Here is a 24,322-nt window from a genome sequence, read left to right as displayed (position 1 = left end):
ATTGGTGACTTTCAAAAATTGGCATAGTATTTGTAGTATTTCGCATATTTATAAGATAGTTGAAGAATATTTACAAATTGCTTTTCATTTTCAGTGACTTTTCCGAAGAAATATCCTACAAAATCGATAAAAAACCTCTTGACAAAATAATTCGATTTTCCCCAAAAACAAAAGTTGGGAAAAGCCTAAACAAACATCAGGCTTGCCGAATTTTTATCTCAAAGTACTCGAAAAAATACACCTTGACTGGAAGCTTCGCTCAAAATAAAGTCACAAATATTTTTAATCAAAACCACTCACTTTACGGCATTCCACGCTCATATCTTCCCCCGTTATCACGTTTGCCATAACTCTTCGCAAAGTGAAATTCTGACAATCGCCATAAACATTCCATGATTACTTAATGGCCGGCTCGCCGCAACACCAAATACATTTATTCTCTTCCCCAGTACCAAACTTCTCCTTTCATTAGTTCCCATCTGGTAGCCAAACCAAACTTGACTTTTTGTCTCTCCTCCTTAAAACCGTCAACCAAGCTTCTGGCCGGAGGTAGCGCCAACAGCTTTATACTGCACACCTCCGCCAAGATTTATTGCATAATCCGAGCGTCCTCAAGATTTACAATCCGTTAAATTTGAGGCCGTATTCTGACTCTTCCCGACAAATAAAAGCTTATGCAAATTCACTGTCCATTTCAATCGGGAACGGGACACGGTCGATTTTCGATCATTTTGGATTTGTCTTAAAATATTCGGCTCCAAGCGAGTCGGGCAAATTTGGTGCCATTAGGGAGCACGATAAACGATAAAAGTTGAATAATTTTCCGATCTGGGTGCCGTCAAAGGTGAGCGAGCAGCGTTGCCAGATTTAAGTAAAAGATTGTTTGTGAATTTGGTTCAGAATTACTGCATTATCCGTTTCTTGCTACTAAACTTAAATTTCTAGAATCTTGCTACTAAACTTAAATTTCTAAAAATTTTGGAAGCAAATTCATTGATTTTTTTTTAACTAAATTGGCAACACTGTTTTTTACAACTTCAACGAAACAAATCAGAAACCGGCGAAAATATAACTCAGTTTGGTCGATGAGGCATTCCCCAGAGTGGCAAAGAAGCCCCATCAATTCCCCCACGTTGGGGCGAAGTAGGCAAAGAAGTAGTTAATACCCCACGAGGTAGGCAACCCCACGTCCATCGCCAACTTCGTTTCGCTCGAAGAAGTTGCATAGAAGTGCTGCCAGCCAACTTAATTCCATCAGTTAAAGAACCTTAAGGAACCCATTATTACAATTACGGCAAACGGTAGAACGATTTTGTTTTTCTTCCCTCCATTCTTTATTTTCATTCATTTAAAGTCAACGGACCGGCACGGGGCTAGACCTCCCCCTTCTGATTTTCCTTATGGTCCGGAATTATTCGACAAAAAAAAAACATGAGAAAAGGGTAGGTTATGTTTTGCTGCCGGGAAGATGTGCAAACAAAAAAACGGAAGAACAAAAAAAATAAGGCTGGACGGCGAGGGTACCTGTCGTGGTGAAGCCAATTACACAAGTGCTTTCGTCGTCGTTTGTTTCTTCCCTCTTTTGTCATTTATATTTTTTGAATTAGGGGGAATTTACTCGGGGAAGACTCGGGAACAACATGTGCAACGAAGTGTTGTTGTGATCTCACGGGAATACTGCCGGTGTAAAGGGAAGGATAAAGGTGAGAGAAAGAGAGAAAATTGAGAGCAGTGATGCCATGCTGGTCGGGATGTACGGATGAGTGAGCTGGGTGGGAAGGCGAACTGGAATCACGGCCTAGGAGCAGGGGTGTAGCTCGGGAGAATAAATTCAAAAAAATCTTAAAATCTTTATTTGTTAAATATAACTACATACATATTTTCTAGTTATTTATAAATAATTTAAAACTCAATACAAAAATAAAAAAGCAAATATCAAGTATTTTAAAAAGTAAATATGAGTCATTCAATTAAATCAAGTAAAATGCGTTGTTTGTTTCAAGTAAAATCGAACAAATGATTTTTTAATGTGCCATATTTGATTTAAAAAAAACGAGAAATAAATATCCTAAATAGAGTACAAAGTATTATATAAGTTTATCTTTTTTATGTAAGAAAATTTCCTTTTCAACCTTTTTTTGCCCTTTGATTTTTTATGAAAATTTGAAAGAGGAGGGAGTCAAAAACATCAAATAAAATGGCATTGCCTTTTTGGCAAAATTTGTTAAACTGTTCTGTTAATTCTATTATTTAATGTTAAAAATTAAGTTTTATTTATGATTTTTTTGTTTTTGTTCAATGTAGAGGGAGTAGGGTAGTAATAATAAAATACTTTACGCTTTATTTTAGTTATGCTTTGAAAAATATTGTCAAAATATTAATGAATTTATGAAAATATTATTTTTTCTAGAGTTTTACGTATTCCTCAAAATCCCAAAATTAAACATTATCAATAAGTATAACAGTGCCTTATTTAATTAGAAACTCAAAATTAAACGTTATGCAATGTATTGTGAAAAGTTAACATTCGTTTGTAGATGGAATATAAATCAGTTTAAATTTACAAAAATCAGAGAAATGTGGGTGAATTATCAAAATATAATATATTACCCATAAAATTCATTCTGAAGCCCCTGAGAAAAAGTTTTGTTTAAATTTAAGGTACATTAACTAGTTTAAAAAAACATTGAAATGCAAAACTCATGTGGTCTGAAATTTTAAATTTTTATTGAGGCAAATGTTAGGATTATCATAGAAACAATAAATAAAAATTTTGAAGGCAGGGAAAAATTTATGCGAATAATTATGCATTGATAGAATTCAATTTTCAATCAAATTCCGTATCCAATCAGAAAAATATCGCCAAAAAATTCAAAAACAAAAAATCGGGCCCAACTTTTTAGAAAATATTGATCTAACGGATCAATATTTTCTGAAAAGTCCGATTTTTGAGACCTTTTCAGACCTGAATTGTGAAAAAATAAATTTAAAGGTAATTATGAGAAAATGATTCTAGGACCATTCGAAAGTTATAATTTTGATTGCTTGGTCAATATGACCTTTCAGGCCTTAATGGGTTAATGCAAAAAGTAAACTTATAGTGAAATTTTGAAATAATGAATTACATTTAGAAATGCCCATATTATATTATTTTGCGCTTTTTTAATAAAATTTGTAATATAAAATTTCTTTAAATCTTAATAATTCACTTTCAAAATGTTTGATTTTTGTTTCTTTGATACCAACTTCTATTTACATTAATATGTTAGTAAACCTAATATCAAATTCCACAATAGATTTTATTCATCGAATTTAAAATTTTCCAAGATTGAAATTGCTGTAGTATTCTTTTCTAAAACATCGTTGGTTTCAAAATACAGTCATGCCTCGGTTATGCACGCCTCGGTTTTGCACTGCCCCGGTTTTGCACCGTTAACTGAAGCACAGAGCTTATGGGTTTTTGGCTATATGGGAGACATTGGCTTTAATCGTATGAAAAATCATGCAAACATTAAAAAATTATATATTTTGGAATCGGGATGATGTCAGTTATCCATTAAAATTATTATTTCATGAAAATTTTCACAAAAATACGTATTTTTCCTGTATTTTGAAAATGATTTTTTTTTCTCTAAAGAATCTAAAAATATATTGTTATTGTAATATGGGTATCAAATGATCAGGTTTTTTCATACATTTCGGATATAATAACAATTTTTTTAGAAAATACTCCAAATTTTCACAAAACTACGTTTTTTCGAAAAAATACTCAAAATTTAATTTTTTACAATATGGGTATCAAACGATTGGGATTTTTTCATACATGTCGAATGTAATAACAACATTTTTAGAAAATACTTAAAATTTTCACAAAACTACGTTTTTCGAATAAAATACTCAAAATTTCAATTTTTGAAATATGGGTATTAAACGATCGGGATTTTTTCATACATTTCGAATGTAATAACAACATTTTTAGAAAATACTCTAATTTTTCACAAAACAACGTATTTTCGAATAAAATACTAAAAATTACCGTTTTTACAATGTGGGTATCAAACGATCGGGATTTTTTCATACATTTCGAATGTAATAACAATTTTTTTTTGAAAACACTCAAAATTTTCACAAAAATACAATTTTGTAAAACTTTTCCAAATTTAAGTTTGTACAATATTGGTATCAAATAATCAAATCAATTTTTTTTCGAAATACGTAGTTTTGTGAAAATTTTGAGAATTTTCATTTTTTAAATAACTTTCGAAATGTATGAAAAAGTACCGATCGTTTGATACCCTCATTGTAAAAACGGAAATTTTTAGTATTTTTTTCGAAAATACGAAGTTTTGTGAAAATTTTGAGTATTTTCAAAAAATATTGTTATTACATTCGAAATATATAAAACAATTCCGATCGTTCGACACCCACATCGTAAAAACGGAAATTTTGAGTATTTTTTTTTTAAATGTGTAGTTTTGTTAAAATTTGGAGTGTTTAAAAAAAATTGTTATTACATTCGAAATGTATGAAAAAATCAATATATTTTTGGTTTCTTTAGAGAAAAAAAAAATGCATTTTCGAAATACAGGAAAAATACGTATTTTTGTGAAAATTTTCATGAAATAATAATTTTAATGGATAGCTGACATCATCCCGATTTCAAAACACTATAATTTTTTGATGTTTGCATGATTTTTCATACGATTAAAGCCAATGTCTCCCATATAGCCAAATTCCCATAAGCTCTGTGCCTCGGCTATGCACGCCTCGGTTTTGCATCCCCCATATGCGGTGCTAAACCGAGGCATGACTGTAAGAGCTAAACATTTGAAAGAAATCCGCAAAATTGCAAATTGTTGTAGATAAAAATAGATAGATTTCTATAGTTCCATAGTTAGTTTTTCAATGATACACAATAATTGGCATTATTTTTGTTGGAAAATTATAGATTTAAAGTTCAAAATGACAATGACATGAAAACGTGTTCGTTTTCTTATTATTCTTGGAATTTTGTTTTTTTATTCCTTTGTTTTATTGAATACTTTGGAAAATCTTTCTTTTTTCAATTTCCATAACGATCCAAAATCAAAAGCTCAAAAGTTTCTATTATAGTTATAACTCGAGTTCACAATTTTCTATATTTTTCCATGTCCATAAAGTCTCGTGTTTTTGATCTTAAAAAATATATTGATCTTATAAAATATAATAAAAAGGTAAACGATTTTTGAGAATTTATTAATCATCAAATTCGCTTTTAATCCCAAAATTCAGCCCTTCCCAACTCTTCTCTCTCACAACATCTCTCAACTCGACTCCACGCGACTCAGCACCTTTTCCTCTCCTGAGCAGGTGAGCTAAAACTCCGCCAAAGACATCTTCGCGTCACGTCTTCAGCGCCACCAAATAACACCGGGCCTCTCGTTCAGTCTTCGAGGTACCGCGAACGCGATCGGTCGCGTCTCCGCCGCCGTTCAACTGTCGGTTTAATTCGAACGTGTCTGCCGCGAAAGAGCTCAACGACACAAGCCACGAACCTTTAGTCGGCCTTTAGTCGATCGGTTTGTCTGAAGAGAGAGAGAGAGTGCGGGCAAAGTGAGCATTATAATTCCTTTTGCGGCTTCGTCTCAGAAGGTGCATAAAGTGTGTAATTGTGAGTTTGTGTGTGTCTGTGTGCGACGATGGCTTTTTGTGTATGAATTCGAAAAATTCCAATCGAAAACTCGTTTTGCGTTTTCTTTTCTACGACAACGACGACGGAGTCGTGGATGTTGTTTAATAGTGGCAGCAAAAGAAGGGAAATTACCTCCTCCTCCCAGTTGCGCTAGTGTTGGTTGATTATGATTAATAGTTGTAACAACTAAGTTTGCTGCAATGAACCGCGCGCGACGCACAGAAGAAGCGGCAAGCGACGAACCCCTTGCAAGCAGCAAAGAGAGGAAGAAGATCGCACGACGCTTTTCATCAATGAGAGTGGCAGTGCCTGGATTAGTGCCAATTTAGGGCTGTTAAGAATTGTTCGAGCCCCCGTTTGGCATGGAAATGGTCGTCGTCGTCGTCGTTTTTTTGTGTGTTTGTGCTCGTTTCGAGAGAGTTATGCATTGACGGCGCAGAGACACCAAATGAATGTGCCATTATGTGAATGATAATTATCTCGCCAAAGAAGAAGAATATGTAACGAGAGGAAAATTATGCGGAAACTAGTGCTTTTCTCCGACTGTGTGTGTGTCTGTGTGTCTCTCTGTTGCGTGCAGGTCGCAATCTTCAAGAGTTGCTGCAACAGCAGCAACGCAGGGCTTGGAGGCAGATCTTCAACCGTTTATCCAGACCTTTAAACGGTTTTGAGATGCTTTCCTGGAGGAGTTGAATAAATTCAACACAGCAAAGTTTCAGACTGTGCAGACCCTCGAGGGCATCGTCGATTCTCGAGCAGCAGCAGCAGAGCAAAAAAAACTCTTCTCAACTTCTTCAGCAGGAGGATCTGCTGCCGCGGTAGATTGCTGGGCTGGGCACAAAGTTGTTGGTTTTTGTGCCCTCGAGCATCTACCTGAAGAGGATGACGATGGTCAGAACGTTGTTTATTTCGAGAAGGATTATTGTGGAGATCTTCGTCCGGAGAACGGGGTTTGTTGGGGTCTGCGGACCTCTTCGGAAGCTACGCCGATTCAAATGAAGGCAAAATGGTAGCCTGTCTGGAAAGATTTCGCTCGAAAAGTCCTTCGGGGGATGTCTGCAGTGAGGAGATGCTTTATTTTTATTTTTTTTGGGTGCCTTGATGATATGGAGGAAATATTTGAAGTAATTTGTTTTTTTATATAGCTTTGAGTGCGAAGTGAAACCAATTCTATTGCAGAACAAAATTTTAACCAAAAGTATTTGAAAATTCTGCTCCGAAAGACTGCCTTTGGCAAATCTACAGAACTATGGGTTAAATCCATCCTGACTAAATTTTTTTTTTTTTACTTTTGTTTATTTCTGTATTTATAATTCTTTACTAAGTCTTCTCTCCAATCTGTTGACCCGAAATATGAATTTTGTAGAAAGTTTAAAAGTGTTACATATGATCGAAAATTCAGAAACCAACGTTAAACATTATTATCTGAATAATTTACAATTGATCATATTTTTTATGCATAATCGAAGCTACAAGAAACATAATCCTAGTCAGACGACTTTTTATACACATTATGGGACTGATAACAGATTTTGTTGAATATTTCCATAAAAAATATGTAAATCTACTATTTTTTATGTGTAATTCACAAATTTCACCAAAATTGCGCTATAATTAGGGTAATTCTCCGCCAACTCACACAGCAGTTGCCCCGACCCCTCTTCGATTTGCGTGAAACTTTGTCCTAAGGGGTAACTTTTGTCCCTGATCACGAATCCGAGGTCCGTTTTTTGATATCTCGTGACGGAGGGGCGGTACGACCCCTTCCATTTTTAAACATGCGAAAAAAGAGGTGTTTTTCAATAATTTGCAGCCTGAAACGGTGATGAGATAGAAATTTGGTGTCAAAGGGACTTTTATGTAAAATTAGACGCCCGATTTGATGGCGTACTCAGAATTCCGAAAAAACGTATTTTTCATCGAAAAAAACACTAAAAAAGTTTTAAAAATTCTCCCATTTTCCGTTACTCGACTGTAAAAAATTTTGGAACATGTCATTTTATGGGAAATTTAATGTACTTTTCGAATCTACATTGTCCCAGAAGGGTCATTTTTTCATTTAGAACAAAATTTTTCATTTTAAAATTTCGTGTTTTTTCTAACTTTGCAGGGTTATTTTTTAGAGTGTAACAATGTTCTACAAAATTGTAGAGCAGACAATTACAAAAATTTTGATATATAAACATAAGGGGTTTGCTTATAAACATCACGAGTTATCGCGATTTTACGAAAAAAAGTTTTGAAAAAGTTGGTCGTCATCGATCATGGCCGTTCATGGTCACCCGCGACAGACACGGACGACGAAACAAAGAGAAACGCAAAAAGTAACTTTTTCAAAACTTTTTTTCGTAAAATCGCGATAACTTGTGATGTTTATAAGCAACCCCCATATGTCTATATATCAAAATTTTTGTAATTGTCTGCTCTACAACTTTGTAGAACATTGTTACACTCTAAAAAATAACCCTGCAAAGTTAGAAAAAACACGAAATTTAAAAATGAAAAATTTTGTTCTAAATGAAAAAATGACCCTTCTGGGACAATGTAGATTCGAAAAGTACATTAAATTTCCCATAAAATGACATGTTCCAAAATTTTTTACAGTCGAGTAACGGAAAATGGGAGAATTTTTAAAACTTTTTTAGTGTTTTTTTCGATGAAAAATACGTTTTTTCGGAATTCTGAGTACGCCATCAAATCGGGCGTCTAATTTTACATAAAAGTCCCTTTGACACCAAATTTCTATCTCATCACCGTTTCAGGCTGCAAATTATTGAAAAACACCTCTTTTTTCGCATGTTCAAAAATGGAAGGGGTCGTACCGCCCCTCCGTCACGAGATATCAAAAAACGGACCTCGGATTCGTGATCAGGGACAAAAGTTACCCCTTAGGACAAAGTTTCACGCAAATCGAAGAGGGGTCGGGGCAACTTTTCCCGATTTCGTGTGAGTTGGTAGAGAATTACCCATTACCTAAAAATGAAGTTACATTAAATCATAAAAATATTCATCTTCCCAACATTATTCGCTTTTTTTTCATAAGATCCTATGTACATATGGGAAGCACATGGCGCATTGGTGGTTTTGAAAAAGTTATTAAGATTAAACTTTTTTTTACCGTGTATTACAAAGTTTTAAATCTTCAAAATATCATTGAAGTTGACATAGTTTTTCAAGTGATCAAGTGATTTTTTTGCATTATAATTAATATTAAAAGATTAATGGTTTCTGGTGTTTTTTTTTTCAAAACTATAAAACTAAAACAAAATAATTCCGTTTTACTATCGCAAATTTGCTTCTGTTGCCTTCGCTTGGTTTCATATAATAGAAGTTTATGCAACAAGTTGAAAAAAAAGGATTTTTTCAGTACGAGTCGTACATTTATCCAACGAGGTTCACCAAGTTGGATAAATACGAAGAGTACTGAAAAAAATCAAGTTTTGCAACGAGTTCCATACAACATTTTTTGCAATTCCAAAAAACACACACTGAGTGAAATTTTATGTCAAATTTTCATGTATTTTGTCAATAAATCGTTTAAATCAAAAAAAAATTGAAAAATGTTACTTTTCGAAACAAGTGCTGAAAAGTTCAATTTTTCAGCACCCATTTGAGTGCTGAAAAGTAGAACTTTTCAGCATTTATTTTGAAAAGTGTTGCTATTCGATTCTGTTATTTTTGGTACAGAAAAGTAGGCTATTTCGTCGTTCAAGAATGACAGGAAAAGTAAGTAGTTTCACGACGGAATTGCAAAAAAAAATATTTCATTAAACATTTCATCACTTGATTCATCTTTAAAGTCTTTAAAGTTTTGTAAAGCAAAAACTTTGAATACTAAATAATTAAATTATAGTGTTTTGATCAACCTTAGCCGCAGTTTTAAGATTAAATTTAATGGATTGCACTTCAACGGCAAAACAACCAACAACAACCAACCTATATTCATGTATACCTATCGACTCAGAATCGAAAACTGAACAAATGTCTGTGTGTGTGTATGTGTGTGTGTATGTATGTATGTGTTGAAAATTCTTGCCAAGTTTTCTCAGCACTGGCTGGACCGATTTTGATCAAACCGGTTGCATTCGACTTGGTTTAGGGTCCCATACATCGCTATTGAATTGTTTGAAGTTTCGATAAGTAGTTCAAAAGTTATATATAAAAATGTGTTTTCACATTTATCCGGATCTCACTTATATGCATGAAAACTATGTCCGGATCCGGAGTCCAGAACATTGAAGATCTGGCAACCCTGTCTCGAGATATGTCTACTTAAGTGATATTGATGCACTTTTTTGAAGCCGGATCCCACTTAAATGTATGTAAACTATGTCCGGATCCACCATCCGACCCATCGTTGGTTAGGTAATCGAAAAGTCTTTCCAATGAGTCCAAAACATTGAAGATCTGGCAACCTTGTCTCGAGTTATGATTACTTAAGTTATATGTGTGTACGTTTTTCTTCTAGATTCAAAAAAATAGCCGAAATATGTGTCCAAACCACTCATATAACCCATTGTTGGTAAAAAGTGAGGAAGGCATCAACCACATTGGTGGATTAAGTTAGTTTTATAATAAAAAAAATAGCAATAAAATAGAGTTAAATTTCTGCTTGGTGGCTTTGGTGGCTTTGTATTTCAGAGCCAGCCAAGGATTTAAAATTAATTCACAATAATATTTCCATTTAAATTTGAAAAATATTTATTTTTGCAAAGAAAAACCTACAGAAATATATATTCGATAAATAAATGATAATTAAACCTAAAGTAAAAACATAAAAAAAACCTAACAACTTGTGTGGCAATCACGGCAAATCCTAAATTCTAGGTTTTTCAAATCTGTTTCGGATTTTCCAAGATTTACAAAAAAATAATTGTGATAGTAATTTTTGCTGGAATCCCCACATCTTAGAATTATTTATGTTAAGTACTTTTATTCTGCACAACAAAACATTTAATTTTAATTTTAAATAAATAAATACGTTTAAGTTTTACGTTACTTTCTGTTTTCTTCTTTGAAAAAATCTGGAGTTTTAAAAGATAACATGAATGACTCGGCAGAAAATGTTCCCATGAATCAAAGTAAAAAACAAATCCTTTTATTCAGGATTTAAAAAATTACTCGAAGATAAAATTTCCCATCTTTAATCTTTAATTACTCGAAGATAAAATTTCCCATCTTTTGAAAATGTTCCTAAAAGGTCCCGAATCCGAAAATATAGAAATTATAAATTTCAACGATATATCTAATGAATATAATGCAAATGAAAAAAACAATCCTTAATTTCTGTATATTTCCAAAATTTCTAGTAGTAGCATAGTACATTTTGCCGATTATTTAACTGCTGAACAGATCTGTAAAACGAAAACTACCGAATTTGGTAAAATTGCTACCGTAATTTGGTAATGAAGTTCATCTTTTTTTTTTGTTACTGAGCAGTTCTCTAGGATTTCGGTCATTCGATTTTTTTTGTATTTTTTAATCCGACTGAAACTTTTTTGGTGCCTTCGGTATGCCCAAAGAAGCCATTTTGCATCATTAGTTTGTCCATATAATTTTCCATACAAATTCGGCAGCTGTCCATACAAAAATGATGTATGAAAATTCAAAAATCTGTATCTTTTGAAGGAATTTTTTGATCGATTTGGTGTCTTCGGCAAAGTTGTAGGTATGGATACGGACTACACTGGAAAAAAATAATACACGGTAAAAAAAATTTGGTGATTTTTTTATTTAACTTTTTATCACTAAAACTTGATTTACAAAAAAACACTATTTTTAATTTTTTTTATTTTTTGATATGTTTTAGAAGGCATAAAATGCCAACTTTTCAGAAATTTCCAGGTTGTGCAAAAAATCACTGACCGAGTTATGAATTTTTTAATCAATACTGATTTTTTCAAAAAATCGAAATTTTGGTCGTAAAAATTTTTCAACTTCATTTTTCGATGTAAAATCAAATTTGCAATCAAAAAGTACTTTACTGAAATTTTGATAAAGTGCACCGTTTTCAAGTTATAGCCATATTTAAGTGACTTTTTTGAAAATAGTCGCAGTTTTTCATTTTTTTAAATTAGTGCACATGTTTGCCCAGTTTTGAAAAAAATATTTTTGAAAAGCTGAGAAAATTCTCTATATTTTGCTTATTTCGACTTTGTTGATACGACCTTTAGTTGCTGAGATATTGCAATGCAAAGGTTTAAAAACAGGAAAATTGATGTTTTCTAAGTTTCACCCAAACAACCCACCATTTTCTATCGTCAATATCTCAGCAACTAATGGTCCGATTTTCAATGTTAATATATGAAACATTTGTGAAATTTTTCGATCTCTTCGAAAAAAATATTTTTGGAATTTTCAAATCAAGACTAACATTTCACAAAGGCCAAACATTCAATATTACGCCCTTTAAAAATGTTTGTCTTGATTTGAAAATTCCAAAAATATTTTTTTCGAAAAGATCGGAAAATTTCACAATTGTTTCATATATTAACATTGAAAATCGGACCATTAGTTGCTGAGATATTGACGATAGAAAATGGTGGGTTGTTTGGGTGAAACTTAGAAAACATCAATTTTCCTGTTTTTAAACCTTTGCATTGCAATATCTCAGCAACTAAAGGTCGTATCAACATAGTCCGAATAAGCAAAATATAGAGAATTTTCTCAGCTTTTCAAAAATATTTTTTTCAAAACTGGGCAAACATGTGCACTAATTTAAAAAAATGAAAAACTGCGACTATTTTCAAAAAAGTCACTTAAATATGGCTATAACTTGAAAACGGTGCACTTTATCAAAATTTTAGTAAAGTACTTTTTGATTGCAAATTTGATTTTACATCGAAAAATGAAGTTGAAAAATTTTTACGACCAAAATTTCGATTTTTTGAAAAAATCAGTATTGATTAAAAAATTCATAACTCGGTCAGTGATTTTTTGCACAACCTGGAAATTTCTGAAAAGTTGGCATTTTATGTCTTCTAAAACATATCAAAAAATAAAAAAAATTAAAAATAGTGTTTTTTTGTAAATCAAGTTTTAGTGATAAAAAGTTAAATAAAAAAATCACCAAATTTTTTTTTACCGTGTATTATTTTTTCCAGTGTAGTCCGTATCCATACCTACAACTTTGCCGAAGACACCAAATCGATCAAAAAATTCCTTCAAAAGATACAGATTTTTGAATTTTCATACATCATTTTTGTATGGACAGCTGCCGAATTTGTATGGAAAATTATATGGACAAACTAATGATGCAAAATGGCTTCTTTGGGCATACCGAAGGCACCAAAAAAGTTTCAGCCGGATTAAAAAATACAAAAATTAAAATTGAAGAAAAAAGACCGATTTCGTAGAGAATTGCTCTACTATCGACTTTCTTTAAATTTTTGTTTATTTTGTCAGCCGGTTTACCAATCTAATCTTTATCGATTTTTAAACTACTGAATTCAAGATAAAATCTAAGTGTGTATCTTAATATTTTTTATAGCTTTTTTATGTGGGTAATTCTCTACCAACTCACACGAAATCGGGAAAAGTTGCCCCGACCCCTCTTCGATTTGCGTGAAACTTTGTCCTAAGGGGTAACTTTTGTCCCTGATCAAGAATCCGAGGTCCGTTTTTTGATATCTCGTGACGGAGGGGCGGTACGACCCCTTCCATTTTTGAACATGCGAAAAAAGAGGTGTTTTTCAATAATTTGCAGCCTGAAACGGTGATGAGATAGAAATTTGGTGTCAAAGGGACTTTTATGTAAAATTAGACGCCCGATTTGATGGCGTACTCAGAATTCCGAAAAAACGTATTTTTCATCGAAAAAAACACTAAAAAAGTTTTAAAAATTCTCCCATTTTCCGTTACTCGACTGTAAAAAATTTTGGAACATGTCATTTTATGGGAAATTTAATGTACTTTTCGAATCTACATTGTCCCAGAAGGGTCATTTTTTCATTTAGAACAAAAATTTTCATTTTAAAATTTCGTGTTTTTTCTAACTTTGCAGGGTTATTTTTTAGAGTGTAACAATGTTCTACAAAGTTGTAGAACAGACAATTACAAAAATTTTGATATATAGACATAAGGGGTTTGCTTATAAACATCACAAGTTATCGCGATTTTACGAAAAAAAGTTTTGAAAAAGTTACTTTTTGCGTTTCTCTTTGTTTCGTCGTCCGTGTCTGTCGCGGGTGACCATGAACGGCCATGATCGATGACGACCAACTTTTTTAAAACTTTTTTTCGTAAAATCGTGATAACTTGTGATGTTTATAAGCAAACCCCTTATGTATATATATCAAAATTTTTGTAATTGTCTGCTCTACAACTTTGTAGAACACTGTTACACTCTAAAAAATAACCCTGCAAAGTTAGAAAAAACACGAAATTTTAAAATGAAAAATTTTGTTCTAAATGAAAAAATGACCCTTCTGGGACAATGTAGATTCGAAAAGTACATTAAATTTCCCATAAAATGACATGTTCCAAAATTTTTTACAGTCGAGTAACGGAAAATGGGAGAATTTTTAAAACTTTTTTAGTGTTTTTTTCGATGAAAAATACGTTTTTTCGGAATTCTGAGTACGCCATCAAATCGGGCGTCTAATTTTACATAAAAGTCCCTTTGACACCAAATTTCTATCTCATCACCGTTTCAGGCTGCAAATTATTGAAAAACACCTCTTTTTTCGCATGTGCAAAAATGGAAGGGGTCGTACCGCCCCTCCGTCACGAGATATCAAAAAACGGACCTCGGATTCGTGATCAGGGACAAAAGTTACCCCTTAGGACAAAGTTTCACGCAAATCGAAGAGGGGTCGGGGCAACTGCTGTGTGAGTTGGCGGAGAATTACCCATGTTTTTTTCTTCAAAATCTTGAAAATAATGCTCTGAATATCCTAAAATTTAGGTTTGTATTACAATTTCAAAATTTGCTAGGAATGTCAAAATTATTTCACCCTATCTTGGGAAAATTAACGCTCTACTAAAAATGCACTGATTTTTCCTCAGTAATTGTTCAATTTTGCTAAAGATTGGCATCACTAAATTTGGTGAATTTGTAGTCCAAATGGCATTTATTAAATTAACAATTAATTTGTTTTTTTTTTAATTGCCTTTTCATAATACTGGTATTAAAACGGATTCTGTTGCAAGAAATTCACTCTTACCCAGTCACGAAATATTTTAGCAGAGCTGGTTCTGCCAAGATCCTGCTAGAACAGTGGAACATTTCTGCTAGAATGCTGTTAGAATATCCAGCTCTGTAGAATTCTGCTAGAATCCTGCTAGAATGTCGTGCCTGAAATCGTCACAGTCAAAATATTTTTTTTCTTCAAATTTTTCATTCGAGTTTTTAAAATCTATAAACGATTGTATTCACCATATAAAACAAATATTCAAAAACCTTTTTGGAGAAACTCCTCACTTACTTTAATGTCCATAAATTCAGACAGATTAAAGTATAATCAACCATGATGAAGACAAATATCCAGGCCAGTATGTTAGTAATTACCATAATTTCCCACCGAAAGCTTATCGCGAACAAAAACAAAACAAGCCTCCTCGCTAATCATGTAACGTAAGCCAAAAGGAGGCAAACAAGATAAAGCGAGGTAGAAAAGTTCATGATTGCTGACTCTAATGATTAATCCCCCCATAAAACATTGATCTTCGAGCCGGCCTTCGAGACCCTCATCAGCGGTGGCGATTTCCAATTTTCCACGCCTTTATGCTAATCACTTCAACCTCGAAAAAAAACATATTGGACCCCCCCTAAATCACGACTCAGTTCTGTTTGATCTTTTTTCATTCCTTGGAGATTGCCATAATCCGATTGGTTTGATTATAATTCGATGGCGCTCGATCGGTTTACTTTCGCTTTTGCCCCCACGAACCCAAAATCCCAAATCTCACATGCCATGCCATGTGCGCTTCATCAGAAATGTGAAGATTTTTTTTAAGGGGCTGAGATGAGCATCACGAAGATGAAGGGGGGCTTAATGATCCCTTTCGCTCAAACATAGGGGTGGTGATTATGGCAGAAAATGTGTGCTTTTTTATCATTTTAAAGATTGCAAATGATAAAATAGTGGGTTAACCCTTGAGATGATTTGTTGTCGAATTATCAAATTTATTTAAATTTAATAAGTTGAAAGAATATGCTTCATCTTAGAATTATCAAACTGATCATTGAACTCAAACTAAGTAAATTAAAACATAAATTTAGTAGAAATAACGACCACTCAAGGGTTAACCCCGCACAAAGTTCAGAAAGGGGGGGCCTTATTTATTAATATATTGTTCACTGTGTGCCACGCAAAACGCAACTGACTGACTTATAAGCCCTAATTTAGAGGCGGTCTAGGTTTAAGTGAGTAGAGCAAAGAGAGACTGACTAACTGACTTTCTTGCTTGGCACCGGCTGCCACACAAACACACACACACACACACACACCTTTCTCGCCCTTCCATAAGGGACAGGTGCTTACGTTTCTTCCCATCCCCTGAACTTCCCCTTAGCTTCCCGGGCGCAGTTTATATGCCATTGATCGTGCATCGTTATTCGAGCTCAGTTTGCTTCAACTTGTCTTCCTGTTTCACCTCTTCCCCTGTGGTGAGGTGGTTTCCCCCTAATGAGAAATCGAGAGAGTATGAGAGAGGGGGCTTTTAACCTAGTAAAAGACTGCACACAATCGATGCCATTCCCGTGTCAGCCACGGGAGCTTTTGACAGAAGAAAGAGCGGGCGATCTTTTTGAGTGCGTTATTAAGGTCTTTCTTTTTGCTTTGCGGCCGATCGTTTCTCTTTCTTCGGGAAAAGAGAGAAAAAATGAAGAAAGGTGACCAGAGTGTTTGACTGATTTTTGAAAAAAGTAATCTTAATTCATTAAACTTTAACTCTTTTTTTAATTATCTGAAATATTTTTTTTTTGTCTCAAAACAGTTTGTTGCAGTTTGACTATTGCTACTCAACTTTTTTTAAAAATTGGAAAATTAAAGGGGACATTACGGCTGAACGAAACAATTAAGTTTAAAAACAGTTTTCAATGATACATTTTCAACTGTTAAATATTTTAATAGGATATGGTATTATTGATTGATTTTTTCAATTGAAATTGCAATATAGTATTTAATAATAAAACAAATTTGGAAGCCGTATTTTTCATTAAATCTGACATATTTACAGCTGAAATGGATTTTTAAAGCTTACCGTTATAAACCTGAATATTTTTTTATTTTTTACCGCCACTTTGTGAAATTTTTTATGAAACAAATTGAACTTTTATGTATATAAAATGAATTATTTTGATTGATTTTGTCGTTTTTGATTTCTGTTATTGTAATTTAAAAATTAATTCAGTATTTAAAAATTACAATAACAGAAATCAAAAACGACAAAATCATTTTATATACATAAAAGTTCAATTTGTCTCATAAAAAAGTTCACAAAGTGGTGGTAAAAAATAAAAAAATATTCAGGTTTATAACGGTAAACTTTAAAAATCCATTTCAACTGTAAATATGCCAGATTTAATGAAAAATACGGCTTCCAAATTTGTTTTATTATTCATATCATATATAATTATCATCAATCATAAGACAATTAAGACATATTTCTCTCAAAAACAACAATATCTTTAAAAATATGTTGAAAAACACTCATTTAACAATGAATCAAGAAATGTATACGTATTTAAAAAGTCTTATGCTTTTGATTTCAGTTTTATCTAAATTCACAGTATTGAAATAATATAATAACTTTGAAAAAAAAATCAAGAATGATGCTTAAACGTCTTTAAAAAGATCATTAGGTTTCTATAATTAATTTTTATGACGTAAAATTATTATTATTTGTATAATTGAAAATTTTAAATTATTTTTTTTTCACTTCAGATAGAGTTTTATCATTAAACATGCTTATTTGAAAATATTTTTCATGGGAATGGAACAAATCCGCAATACAATTTTCATTTCAATGAAATTTTATCGTGTTTCATGTATTTTATTATTGAGCAGTTCTCTAGGATTTCGGTCATTCGATTTTTTTTTGTATTTTTTAATCCGACTGAAACTTTTTTGGTGCCTTCGGTATGCCCAAAGAAGCCATTTTGCATCATTAGTTTGTCCATATAATTTTCCATACAAATTCGGCAGCTGTCCATACAAAAATGATGTATGAAAATTCAAAAATCTGTATCTTTTGAAGGAATTTTTTGATCGATTTGGTGTCTTCGGCAAAGTTGTAGGTATGGATACGGACTACACTGGAAAAAAATTATACACGGTAAAAAAAATTTGGTGATTTTTTTATTTAACTTTTTATCACTAAAACTTGATTTACAAAAAAACACTATTTTTAATTTTTTTTATTTTTTGATATGTTTTAGAAGGCATAAAATGCCAACTTTTCAGAAATTTCCAGGTTGTGCAAAAAATCACTGACCGAGTTATGAATTTTTTAATCAATACTGATTTTTTCAAAAAATCGAAATTTTGGTCGTAAAAATTTTTCAACTTCATTTTTCGATGTAAAATCAAATTTGCAATCAAAAAGTACTTTACTGAAATTTTGATAAAGTGCACCGTTTTCAAGTTATAGCCATATTTAAGTGACTTTTTTGAAAATAGTCGCAGTTTTTCATTTTTTTAAATTAGTGCACATGTTTGCCCAGTTTTGAAAAAAATATTTTTGAAAAGCTGAGAAAATTCTCTATATTTTGCTTATTTGGACTTTGTTGATACGACCTTTAGTTGCTGAGATATTGCAATGCAAAGGTTTAAAAACAGGAAAATTGATGTTTTCTAAGTTTCACCCAAACAACCCACCATTTTCTATCGTCAATATCTCAGCAACTAATGGTCCGATTTTCAATGTTAATATATGAAACATTTGTGAAATTTTCCGATCTCTTCGAAAAAAATATTTTTGGAATTTTCAAATCAAGACTAACATTTCACAAAGGCCAAACATTCAATATTACGCCCTTTTAAAATGTTTGTCTTGATTTGAAAATTCCAAAAATATTTTTTTCGAAAAGATCGGAAAATTTCACAATTGTTTCATATATTAACATTGAAAATCGGACCATTAGTTGCTGAGATATTGACGATAGAAAATGGTGGGTTGTTTGGGTGAAACTTAGAAAACATCAATTTTCCTGTTTTTAAACCTTTGCATTGCAATATCTCAGCAACTAAAGGTCGTATCAACATAGTCCGAATAAGCAAAATATAGAGAATTTTCTCAGCTTTTCAAAAATATTTTTTTCAAAACTGGGCAAACATGTGCACTAATTTAAAAAAATGAAAAACTGCGACTATTTTCAAAAAAGTCACTTAAATATGGCTATAACTTGAAAACGGTGCACTTTATCAAAATTTTAGTAAAGTACTTTTTGATTGCAAATTTGATTTTACATCGAAAAATGAAGTTGAAAAATTTTTACGACCAAAATTTCGATTTTTTGAAAAAATCAGTATTGATTAAAAAATTCATAACTCGGTCAGTGATTTTTTGCACAACCTGGAAATTTCTGAAAAGTTGGCATTTTATGTCTTCTAAAACATATCAAAAAATAAAAAAAATTAAAAATAGTGTTTTTTTGTAAATCAAGTTTTAGTGATAAAAAGTTAAATAAAAAAATCACCAAATTTTTTTTTACCGTGTATTATTTTTTCCAGTGTAGTCCGTATCCATACCTACAACTTTGCCGAAGACACCAAATCGATCAAAAAATTCCTTCAAAAGATACAGATTTTTGAATTTTCATACATCATTTTTGTATGGACAGCTGCCGAATTTGTATGGAAAATTATATGGACAAACTAATGATGCAAAATGGCTTCTTTGGGCATACCGAAGGCACCAAAAAAGTTTCAGCCGGATTAAAAAATACAAAAATTAAAATTGAAGAAAAAAGACCGATTTCGTAGAGAATTGCTCATTGTCGACATTTTTATGAATCAAATTTTAGCAAAAAATTGAGAAAATTGACAATTTTTTTTTGCTTTTTTAGTATTAAGATATTTATAATACACCGCATTTTTTTACAAATTGATGACGAAATAATTTTTCTAAAGGGGTTACATACATGTAGAAAATCACAAAATTTCATATTACAGACAATTCACTAAATTTACTAAAAAGATGATTTTCTATCACTCCTGAAAGCTCCACGAAGATATTTCATGACTGAACTGAGTAAGAGATGATTTAAGTTCACAATTTTGCCATGCGTAAAGCGAACTGTCAAACTTTGTGGACTTTTTTCTTTAAACACCGAGTTGATTTACTGGTGCCACGATATCTTGAGATGGGATGGACCAAATTGGCTGAAATTTGGGATGAAGACTCCCTAGACATATTCCGTGTCATGCACACCGATTTCAAAATTTTGCTTTTTTTTATTACAAAAATCAAAAACTGACGTTTTTTATATGAAAAACATAATAATATTTTAATCTTTTATTTAAATAATGTTTTTGAAAATCGGCCTTCGTCATGCACACAGGACTGGTTTAACGAGTCTTCACCAAAATTTTGAGCTGATTTGGTGTCGTGGCAACCGTTTTTATTAACTGCTTACTTAAAATACCTATATCTCGGCAATGGTACATCCAAATGTTTTCATATTTATTTTGTTAATAGATGAAAATGTTCATTTAAATGCCCTACAAAAAAATTATAAAAAAGTTTAAATGTGTGCTAACACCAACCTCGGAAATTTTTGACGATTTACATGCTCAGTTTGACTTTCATGTGATGCAAGGATATGGTAAAATTTATATACTTTAAAAATCTTGAACATAAAAAAGTGGACGATAAATTGGATAATCAGTAAAACCGTTGATTTTTTCCGAATTGTATGTCCCTACTCTGGCTAAAGTCGAGAAGAGTGGGGCAAAAACATTTTTTTTTTGGCGCAATCAAATCATGTTCAAATGAGCACGAGGATTCCAAAATGATTATCAATGTAGAAGTATGCACCGTAAACCGGGGTGACATTGATATGATTCTTATTTATTTTTCAAGTCTAAAAATCTATTTCTATTTTTTTAACCAATAAATAGCTAGATATTTTAAAATGTTTCATTTGAAAAAAATCACAATTTAATGCTTGTTGAGCTTAATTAAGAATTAGATTTTTTTGAGATTATATCAATTTTCGTTGCCACGAAAATTATTTTTGCAAATTTTGATAGAATTTGTTTCAACTGAAAATGACTATTAAATCATAACATATGTTCTTGCGGTTCTTTGAACATGTTTTATTCATCAGCATGAAATTAAAAAAAAATCACGCTGCTCAAAACGAGATTGAAATTTTGTAAAGTTATAAAAAATCAAAACACGTTTTTCAATAAGTATTCAAGTTGTTCAAATCTATTGTTCAATATTTCAAAATGATCTCAAACTAACAATCTGAATAAATTTAGAAAATTTATTCTTTTCAGTATTGAGTTGATTATAAAAAAAAATTAAAACAAAGTTAAAAAGAATTTTGTTAAAAATTTGACGAAGGATACAAAATATGAACAAAAATTTCTAATAGCTTTGTCGCAAATAATTATTTCTTTTAAGTTCATCAAAAACTAACCCGTCAGTTCCACAAGCCCCAACTCTTCAGCCACCACGTGGTTTCCATCTCCCAGCCTGTATCTCTTACCTCAATCGAACTGCTTCGAATCTATGTTAATTACCCACAGTCTCTGTCTATCTGGGAGGTGGAGACGCTGTGAAATGTGCCTCTCTTTGCATAGTTTGTTGCTCTGTTTCGGGGTGAAAGAAATACCCCTCCTTTTCCACAAAAACCATAACACTCTTCCAAAAGGAAGATGCGGAGAAGAAAAGCAATTCTTCACTTTATGGCCAAAACTACAATTTTTTGCTTTGTTTTTTTTTTTCGCTGTGCGCGGTTTGATTCGGCGGAACCGTGTAATTGAGCCCCGTAAATATCGTGTAATTTGGGAATTTATTTTCGCGCGCACATCGCGGCCACTGGGCCTCGATAATGGGCCCCCGGGAAAACGACGGGTGTGATATGGAACGAATACATTTTCCTGGGAGGGTGCGAGATTTGAGCCGGGGTTTTGCCGAGTTGAACTTTCTAGATCGTAGATTGGACGAACCGTTTGCAATGTTATGGTCACTTTCACAAATGACAAAAAAGCAAACAAGCTGCGCTCCTTGTTCTCCTGTCTGAGGAATAAAGCGTTATAAATGCATTTTATCTGATTAGTCAGCAGTGCAACTGTGCAAACATTTTAACGACTTGAGCAAATTCTTTAATTGGTTGTTTCTGTGCGATCCAAAACGGCTGATAACAGGCCCGTGCACCTAACCTCACTTTCCGTGGCCATGTTCGAAAAAAAAAACTTTCAATTAGTTTGCTACTAGAAGGTAGTAGCTTCAAGTGCCGATATCAATATTAAATTTCATGAGCTCAGGCTACTGGATGGCAGCTTATTATAAAACTCGCGCCTCCAAACCAACTTGGCTTGGGGTACAGCCAAGTGAACAAACCATAATTAGTTATCGCTTAAGTCTTAAGCCGAATCCATCGAAGGCCCCCACGAAGACGGCGAGGGGCTTATTTCTGGTTTTCCGATCCGCAGAGAGGCCACTCGGCTCGGCTCATTAATAGAGTGTGTAATAAAAAGGCTATTAATCGATTTCGGTGGAGGGAAGGAACCGGTTTCGCAGCAGCAGCGGCACCAGCATTTGCCCAAATAGCTTTTAATCATTAAACTAACATGTCAACAAACTGACTGTTTGTGAGTTTTAGAGCCACCAGGCAGCAGAAGGCTTCCGCGTTCGCACGATTTGAAGGGGGTACGAGATGATAAAGCTTAGTTTAAGAATTCGACAGTAAAGCTGGGTGATTTTGCATGAAAATATTCGAATCATTCAAATCCAATGATCATTCATTAGTAATGGTTAAAAATTCAAATATTTGTTGGTCGCAAATAACATGTCGTTGAATTTATATTCAAAAAGTTGAAATACATGAAATCACACGGAATTTAAATCTTAAAAAGCATTTTTTGCAATTCCGTCGTGAAACTATTTACTTTTCCTGTCATTCTTGAACGACGAAATGGCCTACTTTTCTGTACCAAAAATAACAGAATCGAATAGCAACACTTTTCAAAATAAATGCTGAAAAGTTCAACTTTTCAGCACTCAAATGGGTGCTGAAAAGTTGAACTTTTCAGCTCTTGTTTCGAAAAGTAATCCTTTTCAACATTTTTTTGATTAAAACGATTTATTGACAAAATACATGAACATTTTACATAAAATTTCACTCTGTGTGTGTTTTTTGGAATTGCAAAAAATGTTGTATGGAACTCGTTGCAAAACTTGATTTTTTCAGCACTCTTCGTATTTATCCAACTCGGTGAACCTCGTTGGATAAATGTACGACTCGTGCTGAAAAAATCCTCTTTTTGCAACTTGTTGCATAAACTATTATTAAGCCAACTTGGAATTTGATGCCTTCCTCAAAAATATCGATTGCAAAACTTCCGAATGTATTTGAATACGCCTGAATGCTTGCAAAAAAAATGTCAAAGGTAGTTTAAATTTTGACAGTTTTGACAATTTTGACAATTTTGACGATTCTGACAATTCTGACAATTCTGACAATTTTGACGATTCTGACAATTCTGACAATTCTGACAATTCTGACAATTTTGTCAATTTTGTCAATTTTGTCAATTTTGACAATTTTGACAATTTTGACAATTTTGACAATTTTGACAATTTTGACAATTTTGACAATTTTGACAATTTTGACAATTTTGACAATTTTGACAATTTTGACAATTTTGACAATTTTGACAATTTTGACAATTTTGACAATTTTGACAATTTTGACAATTTTGACAATTTTGACAATTTTGACAATTTTGACAATTTTGTCAATTTTGACAATTTTGACAATTTTGACAATTTTGACAATTTTGTCAATTTTGACAATTTTGACAATTTTGACAATTTTGACAATTTTGACAATTTTGACAATTTTGACAATTTTGACAATTTTGACAATTTTGACAATTTTGACAATTTTGACAATTTTGACAATTTTGACAATTTTGACAATTTTGACAATTTTGACAATTTTGACAATTTTGACAATTTTGACAATTTTGACAATTTTGACAATTTTGACAATTTTGACAATTTTGACAATTTTGACAATTTTGACAATTTTGACAATTCTGACAATTTTGACAATTTTGACAATTTTGACAATTTTGACAATTTTGACAATTTTGACAATTTTGACAATTTTGACAATTTTGACAATTTTGACAATTTTGACAATTTTGACAATTTTGACAATTTTGACAATTTTGACAATTTTGACAATTTTGACAATTTTGACAATTTTGACAATTTTGACAATTTTGACAATTTTGACAATTTTGACAATTTTGACAATTTTGACAATTTTGACAATTTTGACAATTTTGACAATTTTGACAATTTTGACAATTTTGACAATTTTGACAATTTTGACAATTTTGACAATTTTGACAATTTTGACAATTTTGACAATTTTGACAATTTTGACAATTTTGACAATTTTGACAATTTTGACAATTTTGACAATTTTGACAATTTTGACAATTTTGACAATTTTGACAATTT

General features: G+C 32.3%; 1 protein-coding gene across 5 annotated transcripts in view; it reads left to right on the top strand.

Moving 5' to 3' along the window:
• LOC120419489 (protein prickle-like) overlaps positions 1–24,322 on the top strand; it is a 153,965-nt gene that overhangs the window by 80,667 nt on the left and 48,976 nt on the right. The window contains exon 1 of one of the 5 annotated variants that reach the window (XM_052711166.1): positions 5,442–5,592. The exons of 2 other annotated variants lie outside the window; for them this stretch is intronic. The gene's annotated coding sequence lies outside the window, so the exon portion shown is untranslated. Of the gene's footprint in view, positions 1–5,441; positions 5,651–24,322 lie in introns of those variants that run through there. 2 more of the 5 variants (XM_052711165.1, XM_039582177.2) reach the window with 2 other exon arrangements.

The sequence above is a fragment of the Culex pipiens genome, chromosome 3 (assembly GCF_016801865.2).
Source record: "Culex pipiens pallens isolate TS chromosome 3, TS_CPP_V2, whole genome shotgun sequence".
NCBI classification, from domain to species: Eukaryota; Metazoa; Arthropoda; class Insecta; order Diptera; family Culicidae; genus Culex; species Culex pipiens.
Note: the sequence above shows the minus strand (reverse complement) of the source record. Positions and strands in the feature narration are given on the sequence as shown.